Here is a 19,611-nt window from a genome sequence, read left to right as displayed (position 1 = left end):
ACTGAGCAGAACCAATAGTCCTGGTGGCAGATAAGAAATGGATTTTGGTTGGGCTGATTTACACAACTCATTTTATTAAATTGTTTTGAATTAAAAAAGTGAGATGCTTCATTATATTTTCTCAAAAATAACTACAAAGATTAGAGTCCTATACAGTTTAAAGACACAAAGTGGATGCTGAGTGACTAGATGTCACTCCAGGAGTGGAATTTTAGAAAGTTAGTATTTGGAGTAGAATGGCACCATGGCTCTGGCAGCAGATACAAAGGAATCATGCTTGGAGAGGAAGTTGGGGACACTGTATTTGGCTGGTGGACAGAAGAGAGTCTCATTCTGAGATGGACTCTTGGACTCCAAGGTTTATTTTCCACTGCTCATGCCTCTGTCTTAATAAATAGTAATTTCAATAACACAAAGTCCTCTCTCAATTGGGTCTGTTAGAAGGAGGCCCTCTGGAAGGTAAATCTCTTTCTATTTCTGAATACGTTTGGTGATTTTCTTCAGAACCTTTTCATAGTGTGTTTCCATGCAGAAAAAATAGTATATGCTGTCAAACAAGCTAAATAGCCTTCAAGGTAAGGTTGGCTCCCAAGTTTTTCTGCTTTTGCATAAAGGTTATTTAAAGTACGAACTATTTCTTCAAACTGCCCCTGGTCAATCTCAATTTTTTTTGGCATTTCACAAACACTGGTTAATACACAAAACATCTTTACCAAGTGGGTTGATCTTCATTTTCAAAATAAGAAAATGGAGGTGCAGAAGCTGATCTGCCTCTGGCTCGATTCTCCAATTTGGTGGGGGACTTTTTCTGGAACTGGCACCCAGTGCCACTGCTTAGGTACCACTGGATGAAGATCTTGCCAGACACAGGGCCTGCTGTGGCCTCATGGTGACATCTCTTCTGTGGCCTTCCAGTGGCTGTTGCACAACCTCCTACTTGCTTAATTTTAACTTTTTTTTAATATCACATTTTCTTTATTTAGTGTTTTATTTTTTCCTCAGTTACATGTAAAAAATATGGATTTTTAACTTTTTAGAACTTTGAGTTTCAAATTCTCTCCCTTCCTCTCTCCCCACTCCCCCTCATTGAGAAATTAAATAAATCAATATAGGTTTTATATGTGTAGTCAGGCAAAACATATCCCTAATAGTCCTATTGTGAAATACAACATAAACAAAAGCAAAGAAAAAAAATCTCTCAAGAAAAATAAAGTAAAAAAAAAAGTATACTTCCATCTGTAGTCAGACTTCAACCTCCCCTTCTCAGATTCAGGTAAATCTAACCATAAAATAAACAAGAAAGAAGTTAAGAAATTAATATATATTTTTTTCTTTTTTTTAATATATTTTTCTTAAAGTTAGATATAATTAACTTCTGGAGAATGGAGATAGAAAGGAATATAACTTTTTTTTTTCCTCAGGGGTACATAGCATCTACAGAAAAATTGACCTTTTATTAGTGCATAAAAACCTTTTAACCATATGCAGAAAGAAAAAAATTTAAATGCATCCTTTTCAGATCACAATGCAATAAAAGTTATGTATAATGAAAGTCCATGGAACGATAGACTAAAATTAATTAGAAACTAAATAATCTAATCACGAAGAATGAGGGGATCAAACAACAAATCATAGAAACAATCAATAACTTTTCCCAAGTGAATGACAATAATGAGACAACATACCAAAACTTATGGAATGTAGCCAAAGCAGTTCTTAGGAGAAAATTTTTTAAAATTAATTTAATTTTATTTTTCAGCATTCATTTCCATAAGCTTTTTTTTAAAAAAAAAATAATTTATTTTGGTTTATCAACAATCACTTCTATATGCTTTTGAGTTTAAATTTTTTCTCCCATTCCTCCATACCACCTTCCCCAAGAGAGCATGCAATCTGATATAGACTATACATATCCTATTAGGCTACACATTCCTATTAAACATATTTAAATGTTAGTGATGTTGTAAGTAAGAATCAGAACCAATAGGAGGAACCACCAGGAAGAGAAAACAAAACTCGACAGAAGAGAAAATAAAAAGTAGCAAATAATATGCTTCAATCTGAATTCAAATTCCATAGTTTTTTCTTTGGATGTGGATAGCATTTTCCATCATGAAGCCTTTGGAGATATTCTAGATCTTTGTATTGCTGGGAAGGGTTAAGTTTGTCAATATTAGTCATAGCACAATGTGGGTTACTGTGTACAACGTTCTCTTTGTTCAGCTCACTTCACTCAGCATCAGACCATACAAGTCTTCACAGGTTTTTCTGTAATCAACCGGTTCATCATTTCTCATAGAACAATAATATTCCATTACATTCGTATACCACAACTTGTTCAGCCATTCCTCAATTGTTGGGCATCCTCTCAATTTCTAATTCTTTGCCACCACATAAAGAGCTGCTATAAATATTTTTTGTAGATGTTGGTCCTTTTTCCATTTGTATGACCTCTTTGGGATATAGCCCTAGAGTTGTATTGCTGGATCAAAAGGTATGCACATTTTTATAGACCTTTGGACATAGTTCTAAATTGCTTTCCAAATGGTTGGATCATTTCAGAACTCCACCAACAATGCATTAGTGTTCCAATTTTCCCACATCTTCTCCAACATTTATTATTTTCCTGTTTTGTCATGTTGTCCAATCTGATAAGTATGATATGGTACCTCACAGTTGTTTTGATTTTTATTTCTCTGGTCAATAGTGATTTAGAGCATTTTATCATATGACTATAGATGGCTTTAATTTCTTCATCTGAGAACTCCCTGTTCATATCCTTTGACCATTTATCAATTGGGGAATGACTTGTATTTTTATAAATTTGACTGAATTCTCTTTATTTTGGAAATGAGGCAGGCCCTTAACAGAGACACTGATTGTAAAAATTCTTTCCCAATTTTCTACCTTCCTTCTAATCTTAGTTGCATTGGCTTTGTTTGTGCAAAATCTTTTCAATTTAATGCAATTGAAGTTATCCATTTTATTTTCTGTAATGTTCTCCATTTCCTGTTGGGTCATGAATTCTTCTGTTCTCCATAAATCTAATAGGTATACTATTCCTTGCTCTCCCAGTTGGCTTATAGTGCCAGCCTTTATATCTAAATCATGAACCCATTTTTACTTTATTTTGGTATATGGTGTGAGATTTTGATCAATGCCTAGTTTCTGCCATACTCTTTACCAGTTTTCCCAGCAACTTTTGTCAAAGGGTAAGTTCTTATCCCAGAAGCTGGGGCCTCTGGGTTTAACAATAGTAGATTGCTATAGTCATTGACTATTGTGCCTTGCATACTTAACCTATTCCACTGATCCACCACTCTGTCTCTTAGCCAGCACGATGCAGTTTTGATGATTGCTGCTTTATAATACAATTTAAGATCTGGAATGGCTAGGTCACCTATCCTGATTTTCTTTTCATGATCTCCCTCGATATTCTGAACCTTTTGTTCTTCCAAATGAATCCTATTATTTTTTCTAACTCTATAAAATAGTTTTTGGTAGTTTGATTGATGCACTGAATAAGTACATTAGCTTAGGTAAAATTGTCATTTTTATTATATTAACTTGGCCTAACCACGAGCAACTGATGTTTTTCCAATTATGTAGATACGACTTTATTTGTGTGAAAAGTGTTTTGCAGTTGTGTTCATATAGTTCTTGGGTTTGTTTCAGGAGGTAGACCCATAAATATTTTATAATATCTAAAGTAAGTTTAAATGAAATTTCTCTTTCTATCTCTTGCTGTTGGGCTTCAGTGGTAAAATATAGAAATGTCAATGATTTATGTGGGTTTATTTTATAGCTTGAAACTTTGCTGAAGTTTATTATTTCAAGTAGTTTTTTACTTGATTCTCTAGGATTCTCTAAGTATATCATCATGTCATCTGCAAAGAGTGACAGCTTTATTTATTCTTTGCCTATCCTAATACCCTCAATTTCTTTTTCTTCTCTTATTGTGAAAAGTAATGTTTCAAGTATTATATTGAACAACAGTGGTGATAAAGGACACCCTTGCTTTACCCCGACCTCATTGGAAAGGCTTTTAGCCTGTCTCCATTACATATGATGATTGCTGAAGGTTTTAGGTAGATATTTCTTATTTTAAGGAAGACACCGTTTATACCTATGCTCTCTAGTGTTTTTAAAAGGAATGGGTGTTGTATTTTGTCAAAAGCTTTTTTCTCCATCTATTGAGATGATTATGTGGTTTCTGTGAGTTTTGTGGTGCTGATATGATCAATTATGCTGATAGTAGATTTTTGTGTTTCTTTTACCATTTGGCCTATTCTGTGTGTGTGTGTGTGTGTATGTGTGTGTGTGTTTTTCTTTGTTTTTTAAGATTTTATATTCTTCAGTAAGTTTTTTTTTGGTCCCTCCTTTATCAAACTATTAGTTTTTCATGATTTTCTTCCATCACTCATTTCTTTTTCTCTATTTTTCCTTTACCTGTCTTATTTTATTTTTACAATCCTTTCTGAACTGTTACAGGAATTCTTTTTGGGCCTGAGACCAATTCACATTTCTTTGGAGAGTCTTTGGATGCAGTAGTTTTAACATTGTTGTCTTCTTTTACGTTTATATTTGGATCTCTTTCACAATAGCAACATTTTTATGGTCAGGTTCATTTTTTGTTTTCTTATTTTTCCATCCAATTTCCTTAATTTTAACTTTTTCTCAAAGTTGGGGTACTTTCCAAAGCTTCAGGATTTTTGTGCAGCTATTTTCAAAGCTAGTTGTGTTGGTCTGAATGTTTTCAGTTCTTCTAAGGTGGCATGACCTAAGGCAGGTATATTTACTACTCTCCTGGTCTTAACTCTGGTATGTGAATGACCACAATCATGTTTTTCCACCCTGGAAGTGTTACCAATGTTATTGCTTCCTTTTGGCACTTTGATATGCTAGTGCTCCCTCTTGCCTAGGACTGAGACCCAGGACTTTGACTTGGATACACACATGTGCAATGTAACAATGTACATCCAGTTCTAACAAAGGCAATCATGTAATCTCCTCCTGATCCCCTTCCACCTGTGCGTTGAAAGCTCTGGAAGCCATTGTTGTTAATTAAGTTTACTCATCCTACTGCTGTTTTTCTAGGCCATTGCCAGTCATCACTTGTGTTCCACCCTCACCCCAATGCAACAGACATTTCCCACCAAACCTCAAAGTTGTCTTGGGCTGGAAAATCATTTCACCCCATCCTTCTGAGATCCAGAATTCATCTGGAAGTCTTATCTTAAGTTCGTGTGGAGATGAATTTGGGAGATCTCAGGCATGCCCCTGCCTTTTCTCCACCATCATAGATCCATCACAGTCCTCAAATTATTGAAAGGTCATTATGTGGTAGAGTCTGGAAATGTTTCTTTTGGTCCCTGAAGACAGAATTTCATAAGGAATGGAATTGGCAAAGAAACAAATTATGTTGGATGTATTTATAAATTTTCTATTCAGCTTTGGTCTTTTCATCAAGAATTCTTGAAAGTCCTCTATTTCATTGAATTTCCTTCTTTTCCCCTAAAGAAATTATATTCTGGTTTTCTGGGTAGGCGATTCTTGGTTGTAATCCTACTTCCTTTGCCTTTCAGAATATCATATTCCAATCCCTCTGATCCTTTAATGTAGAAGCTGCTAAATCTTATGTTATCCTGATTGTGTTTCCAACATATGTGAATTGCTTATTTCTGGCTGCTTGCAATATTTTCTCCTTGACCTAGGAGCTCAGGAATTTTGCTATAATATTCCTTGGAATTTTCATTTTCTGATCTTTTTCAGGAAGTTTTAGGTGGATACTTTCACTTGTTGTTTTACCCTCTGGTTCTATATATCAGCACACTTTCCCATTATAATTTCTTGAAACATGATGTATAGGCTCTTTTTTTAATCAGGAGTTTCAGGTAGTGCAATAATTTTTAAATTATTTCTCCTGGATCTATTTTCCAGGTCAGTTGTTTCTCCAGTGAGGTATTTTATATTGTCTTCTATTTTTTCATTCTTAGATTTTTTACTGTTTCTTGATTTCTCATAAAATTATTAATTTTTATTTGATCAATTCTAATTTTTAAGGAATTACTTTATTCGATGAGCTTTTGAACCTCCTTTTGCATTTCACCAATTTTACATTTTAAGGAATTTTGTTTTCTTCAGTGAATTTTTGTGCCTCTTTTTTCATTTGGCTTAGTTGATTTTTCAGAGTGTTTTTTTCTTCAGCATAATTTTTTATCTCCTTTGCCAAACTGTTGAATCATTTTCATTATTTTCTTGCATCACTCTCATTTCTCTTCCCAATTTTTCTTCTGCCTCACTTACTTGAATTTCAAAATCCATTTTGAGTTCTTCGTTTACCTGAGCCCTACTCATATTTTTCTTGAAGGTTTTGGATATAGGAGCTTTGATTTTTTATTCTCCTTCTGAGTGTGTGTTTTGCCTGTGCTCTGGTCTGTGAGTGACCACAAGCACTCTTTTCTGCCTTGGAACTGTGAGAAGAGTCCCCACTCCACTGTGGTCATAAGCTCCTGTGTGCTAGTGTTCTCCTGGCCCTGTTCCTGCCACCCATAATTGCAACCCAGATCAGAGTATGGAAAAAGCAACAGAGTCCTGCCTAAGTGTTAGCAAAGAGAACTCTATTGTCTCCTATCGGTTGTTCAACTTCCTTACCATCTGTAGGCTTAGAGCTCCAGAAAAAGCCACTGCTGTTGCCACTTCCACTGCCACTGCTGATTCAGAGGCTCATAATGCCTGCTCCTTGTTTGTTATGACCCAGGGTATATAGTCATTTTCATTTTTTTTATAGTAGATGCAATATATGTTCTAATTTTTGAGTCTTTCACCTTCAGCAGGAAAGCTGGCAAACCTGATTGATAATAGTTATTGATCTATGACATCTATATGGAAATTTTTTTCTTGACTAGACAAGATAAGACTAATCTCCAATGTCCTGGCTTGTCCTACTGCCTTCTGTTTAAATTTAACACATATATACCTCTTCAAAAATACCTTTGAATTTCATGTTTTTGTTAAAACCATCCTTCTGGTCTTCCAGGTTTATTACTGTTGTGGCATTGTTCTCAACTCCTCGAACCTCTGCAGCCAACACAACCAATAAGTTGTCAATCTTGTGATTTCTGCCTCCATATCATCTTTAACATCTTACTCATACTCTATACTCACCCAGCTCTCACAATAGTTCTGGATTTTATCAGCTCTAGACTAGATTTTTTCAGCAACCTCTCTGCTCGGCTCCTTGCCTTAAATTTCTCCCCATTCTAATCTAACCTACACACTATTTCCAAAGTGATTTTCCTTAGATTAAGGCTGATGGTGCCACTCTCTAAATCCATCAACTCCAATTGCTTCCTATTGCTTCTAAGATCAAATATAAACTCCCCCATCTAGGTTTTTAATGCTTTCCATACATGCATCCAACCTATCTTTTATAGAATCAGTAGATAGTAGTCCTTCTCTCTCATTCTTAAATCCAGCTAAAATAGTCTGTTTCTCACAAATGGCTCTCCAGCTTCTCTATACATACCTCTGCCCTCGCTGTCCTGCATATCTCAAAAGTACTTCCTCCTCATCTCCACCTCATAGAGTCCTATGGCTCTTCAAGGGATACCTTAAACATCAAGCTTTTTTCAGTGTCACCAACCACTAGTGCCCTCCCTCCCAAACTACCTTGTATAACTACTTTGTATATGCATGTTTTATTTTTATATGTTTATTAATACAAAGTAGCAAGGTGGTACAGCAGATGCAGTGCCAGGCCTGGAGTGAGGAAAACTCTGATTTCAAATCTGGCCTCAGACACATACTGGCTGTGTGATCCTGGGCAACTCACTTAACCCTGTTTGCCTCATTTTCCTCATTTGTAAAATGTACTAGAGAAGGAAATGGCAAACCACTTTACTATATTTACCAATAAAACTCCAAATGAGGTCAAAGAACATCAGACATGGCTGAAACAACTGAACAACATATTTTTTAAAATAGTATTTATTTTCATATTTATTCTTTGTATACTTTATACAATTGTTGTCTCCCTTACCAGACTATAAGCTTTATTTAAATAGTTGTTTAATTCTTTACATTGTGTCCTTGGAAATTAGGATAGCGCCTGGTACGTCCTAGGTACTTAATCAATGTTAGCTCATTGATTAGGATAGACAAAGAAAGTAAGTATCAAGATGTTCATTATAATACCAAGAGAGCTGTCTTAATTCTTTAGACATATCCTGTCCTATCCACTGGGATGTGGTTCCAGAGAGAAGAATTAGGTACCTTTACTCACTGGTTCTCATACATATTTGAAAGCTCCTAAAGTGTTGTGTGTGTGTGTATGTGTGTAGGAAGAAGTGACCTTATTAGTATATATCTTAATTTATTTCTTTGGTTTATAGAAGCTTTGCTTCATTTACTGAATCTCCCCCTCTCATTGTTCCTAAGATTATTCAAGAGGGTTCTAAGCTAATACTGAAACTTTAACATTTCTGTCATTTTGAGATCTCCTCAGGCTGGGTGGTTCTGGAAATAGTAGAGGTTTAAATGCAATATCTCATATTAGGTTCCAAAAATAATGACAAATAGATGATTTGAGGTCTTACATGGTGGTGACATTTCATATGAAAAAAGTACTTCACATTAATACCTTTGCTGGGTACAATGGCATATGAGCAAATTGTTTGTATTTCCTAAGTAAAAAATCTAATGCAATCTTACATTATATTAGTTGAAATGTAGTGTGCAATATAAGTCATTGGAGGTTCTGCTGCACTCTGTCAAATCTCTTTTGTTCTACCAGTCCACATCTTTGAGTATCATGTCCTCATCACCCAGATTTTAAAGATACAGCATGGCAAACTAGAAAACATCCAGAGGAGTCCATCAGGACTGTGAGGAGTCTGGGAACTTAAAAGAAATGGTCAGTGAAGCTGGGAAATATTAATCTTGAGAACAATATGAAGTCAGTGTTGGGTAGTGAAAAGAACTATTACCAAGCCAATGGTTTCAAAATTATCTATACTGCAACTTTTCTGGAGCTTACTTCCCCAATAAGTAAAGTTACGAAGTTGGACTACATGATCTTTATAGTTCCTACTATCTTCTTTCTTTCTCAAACTTGATTCTTGAAAATCAGTTGTTCTGATCATGAAACATTCTGACACTCTTTGGTTGCAAAATAAAAAGAACCTTCAATATATAGGTGTATGTGTATTTGTAGTGTTTTACAAATATGAAGACAAAAAGTCAATCCAAAGTTTAACAGAACAGATTTTTTTTATGAAGATTTATATGAGGAAGCAAGTTGAATCTTATTTCCTAAGTAATGGCAAGAAAGCATTTTTGAAGGAAAACAATTATTCCTAAGCATGAGTAGAGAAGAAACTATTATTATTATGATTACTTCTTTTTTGGTCTATTTATTATAACTGGCATTTCCATAATATTTGCAAATTTTCAAAGCACTTAACTCATTTCAACCTCATAACAATTGTAAATAGGTGTTGAAGATATTATTGCCCCCATCTTATATGTGAAGAACCTAAGATAATGGCATTTCTATTGTGAGAAAGCTCCCCACTGCAGGAAGAGAAGCAGCAGTAGGAGCAAGAACGGCAACAACAGGAGTAGCAGCAGCAGTAGTAGTAATAATAGTCTGTAAGGTGTGCAAAGTTACAGGTAGATATGTATGTGTGTATAGATATATGTGTATGTGCATTTACGCTTTGTTTAGTCTCACAACAACCCAATGAGTTATGTATTATACAAATGATTTTCCCCAAGATGGATAAGAAAACTGAGGCTCAATGGCTTGTGCACAAAGAACAGACATAGCATTGATTTGCAAAGCACTTTAAACAATTTCGTTTGCATCTCTCTACAACCCTCTGGGGAAAGCTGACAAGTGAAAAACCTCAGGCTCAATGATTTACCCCTAGAGATGTTATTATTATGATTAGATAATTATTACAACAACAACTACTCCTACTTCTACTACTACTACTACTACTACTACTACTACTACTACTGCTGCTGCTGCTGCTGCTGCTGCTGCTATTACTGCTATACTACTACTACTACTACTACTACTACTACTACTACTACTACTATGTTGTTACTTATAAATGGATTTAAGGCTTACAACTTGATGTTAATGTATTGTCTCATTTCGAACTCAGAACAGGATTATGAAGTGAATACTGCAGGTATTATTATCTTCATTTGACAGATGAGTAAACTCAGAATCAATTGCTTGTCTATAGTCACATGGCTAGTTATAACAATGAATTGCTTCTATATAATAATGTGAAGTTCCGAATGAGCTTTAAATACGTCACCTCCTTAGAGCCTCATAATCACATTGGTAAGTACTAGAGACATTATCTTTGTTTTTCATTTGAAGAACTTGAGATTTAGAAAGCTTAATTACTTTGCTTATGGTGACTCAATTAGTAAGTATAAGAGATGAGATTTGCATTCAACTTTAACTGACTCAAAATCCAAAATGCCACCCAATAAATCATACTGCATAATTAGGAAAGCACCAACCTTACCTCAAAATCAGAGTCATCATTCTTTTCATCTGAAAAGAAAATATTTATGTCAAGAGTGAAATTCTAAAGTGCAAAATTTTATTTATTTTCTTGGTTTTTATTCTTCATAAATTATTTAAAATATCCCAAGTATGTCACATACTACCTATATGACTGGATAAGTCATGCAACCTTTCTATTGGTCTCTTTCTTACTCTGTAGAATAAAGAGTTTGTGTCAGATGACCTATAAAGTTTATTTAGCTCTGAAACTGTGATCCTATAATCAAGGGATATGCCAAAATCACATCTTTGACTATGTGACCAAAAATTAAATGAATAAATAATTGAACATTCAAACATTGAAAGGCTTGCCAGTTTTAAGATATCTGATAAAAGATGGCACAAGATTTGACTTCCTTTTGCATAATTCAAAGCAAACTTCCTCTACTAAAAGAGAGTTTTTTATCCTTAAAATTTTAATAGAAAAAAAAAGCTGTGCACAGTCCCCAAAAAAGAAATAGTTTTAGTTTCAGAATCTGTTTCCATCAGAAATATTAAAAGGTATTTGCAGATCCTTAGACCTGCTTGTCTACTTAGCCAAGTTAAATTAAAATGTGAGATGCTAATCTATTGCTTGATTATTTTTTCCAATATTGACAATCAGTGTTTTTTCATAATGAACTTCTCCCTTTGCTTGCTATTTCAATCTTTTTTTTTTTTATCCTATGCCCACCGTGTCTCAGGATTCAACATGATTATGAAAGATAAACCCTAGTAATAAAAAAGGAAAAGAGGTTATGACATCCTTATTAAACAGAAAACACAAATCCATTGGCTTGTAATCCAGTTGTCGACTACATTATTAGAACATTATTAGAAGTACAGAAAACAGAAATATTTATTCATATGATCTTCTTTTTGAGGCACAACTTGTGTACTAAACTTTTATATGCCCAGTATAAGATGGGTATTCGTTTTTATGACCTTATGATATATCATTTTAGGTCATACTCTAACAAAATAATTTGTAGTAAAAGAGCACAAATAATTTGTTGAATGTGTTTTGAGACCCAGGAAACTTGCAATAATATAAAGAATAAAAGTCATAATAACTCGTATTGTCAGTATTAGATAGATGAAGTGAAAGGCACTTTAAAAGTGTTAAGGCAAACTTTGTTTGAGACTAAAGATCGGGACTTTGTAATTTGTATAGCCTTCCATAGTGTTACTTGGAACACTCTACCTTAGCTGACTCTTAGACTCTAAGGATCTTTGTAGTATGGATGGATACCCATATAAATTTTCACTTAGCTTGTGGTCTTGAAGAATGTCTGAGGCTGAAACTTTACCTCACTACCCCTGTAGCTAATCTGCTGAGCCTTGTCAAACTGATCCTTGGACAACAGACATGCATCACTGGGCAATGCACAAAGCTCTTGCAGCTTGGTGGGACTAGCCATAGGTAATGATCTACTGGAATAGTTTCAAGAACTCTGGTTCACCTTCATGGCACAATGAGGCATCAGAAGACTTTAGTGGAGAAACTCCAACTAAGGACTTTGTTGTTGTTGTTGTTGTTCAAAAACATTCCAACCTTTCCTAATAGATTCCTATTCTAATCTGTTAAGCTTGATGAATTGAGTTTTTAGTATATTATGAAATCTAGACCTTTTCAGTGGAAGTAGAAGTTTATAGGTACTAGACTTGCCACTCGCCTTTTGTTCCTTATTTCACCTGCATAAAGGTGATTCTGGAGTCTTAAATCTGTTGCCAGTGGAATATGAACTGTGGTAGAACCTTCAAAGCTGGAAAGTCTTTGAATAGAGCTTTGGCAATAGAACATACCTCTATCCAAAATCCAGCCACCATTAATAATCTGAAATGATTGGAGCAATTCAGCCACAAGGAGATGGACTATATAACCGTAAAACCATTTTCCCCTTCATGAACATTTCCCTACATATCTGTTTCTCAGACACTTTAATAGCCAAAATGCACTAAGGTCTTCTTCTAACTAAATGTCAAAGGCTGTGCCTCAAATATGTAAAGTATCAAGTCCTACCAAATTTTAAAGGCTTTGATTATAGGCTTATGCTACACTCATGTGCATATCTGTCATTGAGGAATGATCTGGCTAAATTCAGAGGAATTCTGCAGCACATTGACTACATAGTTATGAATGTCCACCACAACTTGAAAAGACTAGTTAGTAAAGCATTTATATCTTTGTCTCTGAAAAGAATATCCATACAGCTCTTCAAAGTACTGAATAATCAATATGTTAGCTATGGTACTTTTAATATATTAACATAGTTAAATGACATTTTTGAGTACCATCTTTAATAAAATTGTTTGCATGTAAGCTCCTTAAGGAAGATAATGTATCATTTCTGTATTTCCCTAATGCCTCCTAGAATACTTAGTAGTATCTCAACAACTTTCTGTTGAATTGAGTTGAGCTAGATTTCATTGTAGTTCATTTAAAAACTGCATATAATGGCATTACAACAGAGTTGCCCCAAAGCTGTTCTTAAGGTAGGGCATCCAAAAATTTAGTTTTACCTTTTGTGCCTTGAGGCCCCTGCACTAAAACCATAAGATATTTTTTCCTTAAAACAAATTTAAATAAATGTGGGTTGCAATTAACAACAGCAGGTAAACAATAGTTTTGTTTCCTGAATACTCATTTTTAATCTTTAAAGGAAAATATTATACTTGCAAAAAAGGTCAAGTAAATGCCCAAATGTGGCTCCTTCTTTGGGCTATGACTACATTTGTTCTGAAAAGGAGACTGAGAGACTAATCACATTTCAAATAGTACCACATAGACGTGCACAAAAAAAAAAAAAACCTCCAAAATATAAAGCCCAGCTTTCAAGGACTATAATTCTGTCATTGCCTTTATGAGCTACATGCTAATTTAGGATTTTTAAATTTACTGATAGCTATTTCTGATGTTTTTAATTTGTATGGATTTCATCATGTCCGCATGTGTGTAAATAATTATAGTATAATTTGGTACTGGAGAATGCAAACATTGTGCTTAACATATGTATGCCCTGTTCTGGAGAATTACTCTTCGGATAAAACATTTTTTCAAGGGAAGATAATATTTTTCTACTAAAACCACTGCTATTTTGATGACAATGATACATCAACTACTACTATTAATAATACTTAATAACACATATATGGTATTTTAGGTCCTCAAAGCACATTGCCTGAAGGAATTCATCAGTGCATCTGTTAACAGTAATAGTACATATAGTACCATTTATATAGTGACAAACACTGTGTTAAGTGTTTTATAATTATTATATCATTTGATTAGCAGAACAGTCCTGGGAGGTGGGTGCTATTATTATCCCCATTTTATAGATGAGGAAACTGAGGCAAACAGAGATCAAGCCCAGAAACATACAACTGAGAAGTATCTGAGGTTGTACCCGAATTCAGGTGTTCCTGATTCCAGGCCCAGATCTCTATCCACTGTGATGACTAGCTGACATTCATATTTGTCAAATAAAAGAGAGAACAGTGCTTCGTTCTGGCTTAAAATACTATTTTTCTCAAAATGTGCTGCAGTTATTTTTACATTATTTATATTGTTTTTACTATTCATATGTATATGTACAAATATATGTATATATTTATACAGATATACATGCATACATATGCATATCATATATATAGATATCTATATTGATACACACACACATATATACTTATACATGTATATGTGTATGTGTATTTGACTGTGTTGCCAAAGTCAGTAACTCTTGCATTTAAAATTGGGTAATTAAATAGCAACTGAAATTTGCCACAAACTTATTCACAGGAAGTGCAAAGATTTCTGAAATAACAAAATCCACAGATGTTAAAGGAACACTTAAATCCTTTTCCAAATTTTCTTTATGCCAGAATACAATGCAAAGGAAGGGAACCAAGACTCCATCTGTGCTTTGTTTTGGTAAGTTTACATTGAGCCTAAAATAAGATCCAAGGTCTCCAAGAGAACAATCTATAGATTCTAGTATAGATTATGAGTCTTGCTCACTTAGGAAAAGCAGTTGTCAATAATTTAAAGAGCCATTGTAGAGGACTGCTAAGAGTCTTAGTACCGAAGAAATTCTGTGACACTTAGCAGAACAAGGAAGAGGAATGTTTGAGGTAAAGTAAGAGCACAGACACATGCAACCTGACATAATACGCCCAAATATGTTCTGATGTGTTTCATTTACTATCTCTGAAGTCAAAGCAGTTCCTTGACCAGTATTTAATAAAAATATTTGTATGTATGTATGTATATATATACACACACACATATATATACATATACATATAAATACATATGTATACATATATGTATAAATATAAGCTTTTTAATCAGAAATTAGCATCTGTATTAATAGGATTTAGTGAGGTTCGGATTCGCTCCTATAAATGACACTCTCCAATGCACCAGAAAATAATAGGAAATAGATAATTTATTTAGAAGAAGCAAAGCACAGATAGTTTGAATTTGCATAGAAAGCATAAATAATAAGAACAATCAATAATATAGCACCGATCAAGAGAGTCGGTAATGGAAGAGAATACATCACCAATTCAAGGGAACCTCCAAAGTCAATCAACGGCTGGGAGCCCCGTTGCAGCCAGTACAAACTTGAATTGTGTAAAGATTTTCCCGGGCGAAGCGTCCTTCCCGCGGGTGAGGCTCAGCGGGCTTACAGGACGCAGTGTTTTTATATTGTTCTAAACAAAGAAGGCTTGGGGCCAAGAAGCCCTTTTTGATGCTTGCGCTATTCATGGTTTGTCCAATACACATCTGACCTTAGCCACGCTCCCATCCGCCTGAGGCTTGGTATTTTGTTTTTTGATAACATCACGTCTCACAAGGAGAGGAGCCAACCCTCCATGTCAACGTGACCTAGGAATGGCTAGTTCCTGGAATGCTAGGCCAAGAACACTCAGGAGATATGGAACGGTCATGACCGAGATTTGAACTGAACCTATTTATTTGAGTGATCTTATTAATTTAAAGGGGAATTTCCAATTTCCATTTCACTTGGCCTTAAGATCATGAGAATAATAGGTGAGGGGCAAAGGTGTGACATGAGTGTATATAGTGCGTATTTTGGTATACATATAACAATTGCATATACAAAGACATAAAAAGAACAAAGCAAGTAGTAGTATGGGGGTAGCTAAGGAATTAAAATACATAGTAGCAGTAGGAGATTTAAAAAGAAAATCATACCAATGATGATTAGTATCTGAGATCACTAAATGAGAAGCTTCGACTAGTCTTCCTGCGGCTATAAGAGTCTGTATTCGATGTTCATTTAACGCGCGTTGGTTGGACTCTAATAACTTTTTGATTTCAGTCGACTGATTCAAGATGTTCATAAGGGGATATAGAGATAGAGACACATGAGGTAGAGGCAAAGATTGGGGTACCCAAGCAAAATTTTTAACTAGGTTAGTGTCTGGTGGAAAGTAAAAATCATTTCCTTGCCAGCGTAGGAAAGATACATTGGATAAGCAACCAGAAAATGGAACAGTAGTAATATCTACAGATAGAAGGTCAGAGTGATTATTAGAGGCTATACAAACATATTGAGTAGATACTTCATATATCATAGAAAAGTTACTCACTGGGTATAAAGTTAGATCACACAAATTGGATGAATGTGAGAGAAGGCAGGGTTCCATCTGCCGAGTCATCATCCCACAAACAATCCCTCCATTAGTTACAACACAATCAGACAGAGTATGAGTTACATTATACCAATCTATATAGTTTCCATAGATATGAGGTAAAGCAAAGTATTTATGTAAGACAAAAGGTATTACATGAAATTGACACATAACAGTCCAAGTTTTAACTTGGTAGAGTATAATAGTTCCAGCGCACCAAAGTGGAGTGCATCTAGCATTCTCAGGTTTTTGCTTTTTCCATACATCTGACAAGTCAAGTATATCGTTCCATATGTGAGAGTTACCTTCCTGTAGTAATCTTTGGGCATTTTCCTTCTGTATGAGGGTATATAAGTTTTGCAAGGAACATTTAGTCCAATTAAATAAAACACCAATGTTTTTCATAAGGTGTAAATTAACGAGGATGCTATTATTAAAGACTTGTAAAAATTGGCCTTGATATTGTAATGTATTTTGGTGTGGCAGGATCGTTGTGGGTAACCATTGGGCATTCACAGTCAAAGCTTGAGAAACATCTTGTCCAGCACTGCGCAGTCTGCTAGCCAAGGTCTCAAGGTCTATAGAATTAACTATACCCAAACCAGTTCCTGCACCACCAAGTAATGTATCATACCAAGCTCTTTTTTTCCTGACACAACTTTCTAAAGAGGGAAAAGTTACATTATAATGAAACACTATTTTGTGTTGCAAGATAGAGGTGTTAGTACATGAGCGGGACACGAATTATTCCAGGGGTTTGGAGTCACAGGTACAACCCATACTAATTGGTTTAGATATTCTTCATACAGCCCATTGGAGGTGTTACGACAATAAAAATATTTTCTGTCGTCCGCTTGTGATAGTGAGACAGTGTAGGTGGAGTTTACTTGTGTCCAATTATATGTTACAGATCTTAACCTTTTAGGAAAATATGGACTAGGTGGCCAACTTGTAAGGGTACAGGATATATTGGTACCGTTTGCTGCAGTACAGTTAGATTAAAACTAGTTAAATTGATTCTCATTAGGGGAAATAAGGGGCGTCCCAAACTTCTACGTTGAATGGGTATGACCAATTCATGATGTGGGTGTTGTTTTCACCAGCGTAGATGGAATCAGTACGCGGTCCTTGCTGAGGATTCCCACTGGAATACCTGGAGTTCATGCCATAGTTAGCGTATAGCAGGCAAACACTGTAAAACACTTAATATCGTAAAAACATTTGGGTTAGTGGGACATGATACCATTTATCATCACCAGGGTATACTACTATGGCAGTATTAGTGTTTCCTTGTGCTATGAGCTCAGCTGGCCTTGGTCTATCAGATTGATGCTTCTTTATCCAAACTTTAGTACCATTATCACTCTGTATTTGTAGGGGGGTCCCATAATAAAGAGAAATAATATCTAGGGTTTTACAAGTGTTTTTCTGGGTAGCCTGTTTATAGGGGCAGGCAACTAATACCCCAGAGTAGGTGTCCACACAAGTGCAGGCATATTGACACCCCTGACTAACAGGTAATGGTCCAATATAGTCTATTTGCCAAATTTGAGCAGGTAAAGACCCTCTAGCCAATTCTCCAGTGATTTTCTTCGGCACAGGCCGATGAGCAAATAATTGACATTGTATGCATTTTGTACTATTTGCTTAAATAGATCCAGAGGTATGTTAATCCCTCTGTCTAATGCCCACCTGTAAGATGCAAGAGCGCCAAGATGTCCTGCGGTGATATGGACCCATTTTCCTAATTGTGTTTCATTTTCCTCTCTGGGGGTGACCTTTAAAGCTTTTCCTTGAAGTTTGGATAATTCATCAGCACGGGCATTATACTCACGTTCCACAGAATCTTGATTCACATGGGCATCTACATGAAATACAGATACATTAGTACATTGACACCATTCCCATATTTGTTCCCATAATTCTTTTCCCCACACATCTTTGTCTCTAATTTTCCATTCGTGTTTCTTCCAAATTGGCATCCAAACTGCTAGGCCATTGGCTACGGCCCAGGAATCAGTATATATATGACATTGGCCACCTTGTTCCTTTTGAATTACTTGATAGACAGCCACTAATTCGGCCCATTGGCTACTCTGGCCTTCACCAGAGCTTTCCAAAATAGTATTGCATGAAGGGTTATAGGCTACAGCTTTCCAACATCGCTTAGATCCTATATATTTAGGAGCCATCAGTAAACCAAGCATGCTTCTTCTGCTCGGGGGTTAGAGAATCATATCCATTATTCCAAGAAACAGGTGATTGATCATAAGACTTTGGTGGTATATCAATATCATTTGAATGTTTTGGTAATTCTAATACCTTTTCATGCAAGGTGGAAATACCCGATCTGCCTGTCTTGACTCTATTTTGCAAATACCATTTCCATTTAATAATTGATGATTCTTGGGCATGTCCTATTTTATGTGAGGCGGGGGTCCCCATAATCCAACTCATAATGGGTATGGCTGGCCTCAATACAACTTCATGGTTTAAAGTTAAATGTTCTGTCTCTACCAGGGCCCAATATGCAGCCAATAATTGTTGTTCAAAAGGAGTATAATTTTGGCCAGCAGGTGGCAGTTTCCGCGACCAAAATCCTAAAGGAACATTCCTGCCCTGTTGTTTTTGCCATAAACTCCAATCAGCATATCCATGCAAAACTGTAACTTGCAATTCCATCGGCCCTGGCTGTACAGGCCAAAGATCCAGGGCAGTTTGAATAGCTATTTTGGCTTCCTCAAAGGCTTTCGATTCTGTTTCCCCCCATTCAAATGCATACTTTTTCCGGGTAACTTTATACAATGGCTTCAAAATCTGACCTAAATGAGGAATGTGATTCTCCAGAAACCAAACAACCCAACGAACTTTTGAGCTTCTCTTTTGTCCCTAGGAGGTGAAAAATCTAATATTTTTTGCTTGGCCTTGGGGAGGATTTCTCTATGACCCTTATTCCAAATTATTCCTAAAAACTTCACACTTTGAGCTGGACCTTGAATTTTATCAGGATTAATCTCCCATCCCTTCTCCTTCATATGTTCTATTAGTTGAGTTAATCTTTTCTCTACCACCTCTTTATTCTCTGCCTGTATTAAAATATAGAGGTCAAACTCAAAAATTTTAGACAATCCTTGGGGTCTAGCCACACTCCTCCAGCTCCCCCATCACTTAATCTTACAAGCCAGGAGATTGCAGGCTCTCCTGATCGCTGTGAAAACCTACTAAGCAAATCAGTAATTTCTCTTTGGGAGTAATCTTCCGTGATTTCAGTCACCCGGGGTGGGTTAGCTCCCTCCTTTTCGGCTTTTCTCCTATCTATCGGCCGAGCTTCCCCATCCTTAACGTCCGGAATTTCCTCCTCTATCACTTCCCCCCACCTATCA

At 35.7% G+C, this 19,611-nt stretch overlaps 1 pseudogene; it reads right to left on the bottom strand.

Moving 5' to 3' along the window:
- Positions 1-374: 374 nt before the first annotated feature.
- Positions 375-7,550, bottom strand: LOC110194894 (golgin subfamily A member 7-like; annotated as a pseudogene).
- Positions 7,551-19,611: the final 12,061 nt, after the last annotated feature.

The sequence above is a fragment of the Phascolarctos cinereus genome, unplaced genomic scaffold (assembly GCF_003287225.1).
Source record: "Phascolarctos cinereus isolate Bilbo 61053 unplaced genomic scaffold, phaCin_HiC Scaffold_9;HRSCAF=440, whole genome shotgun sequence".
In the NCBI taxonomy this organism is placed as follows: Eukaryota; Metazoa; Chordata; class Mammalia; order Diprotodontia; family Phascolarctidae; genus Phascolarctos; species Phascolarctos cinereus.
Note: the sequence above shows the minus strand (reverse complement) of the source record. Positions and strands in the feature narration are given on the sequence as shown.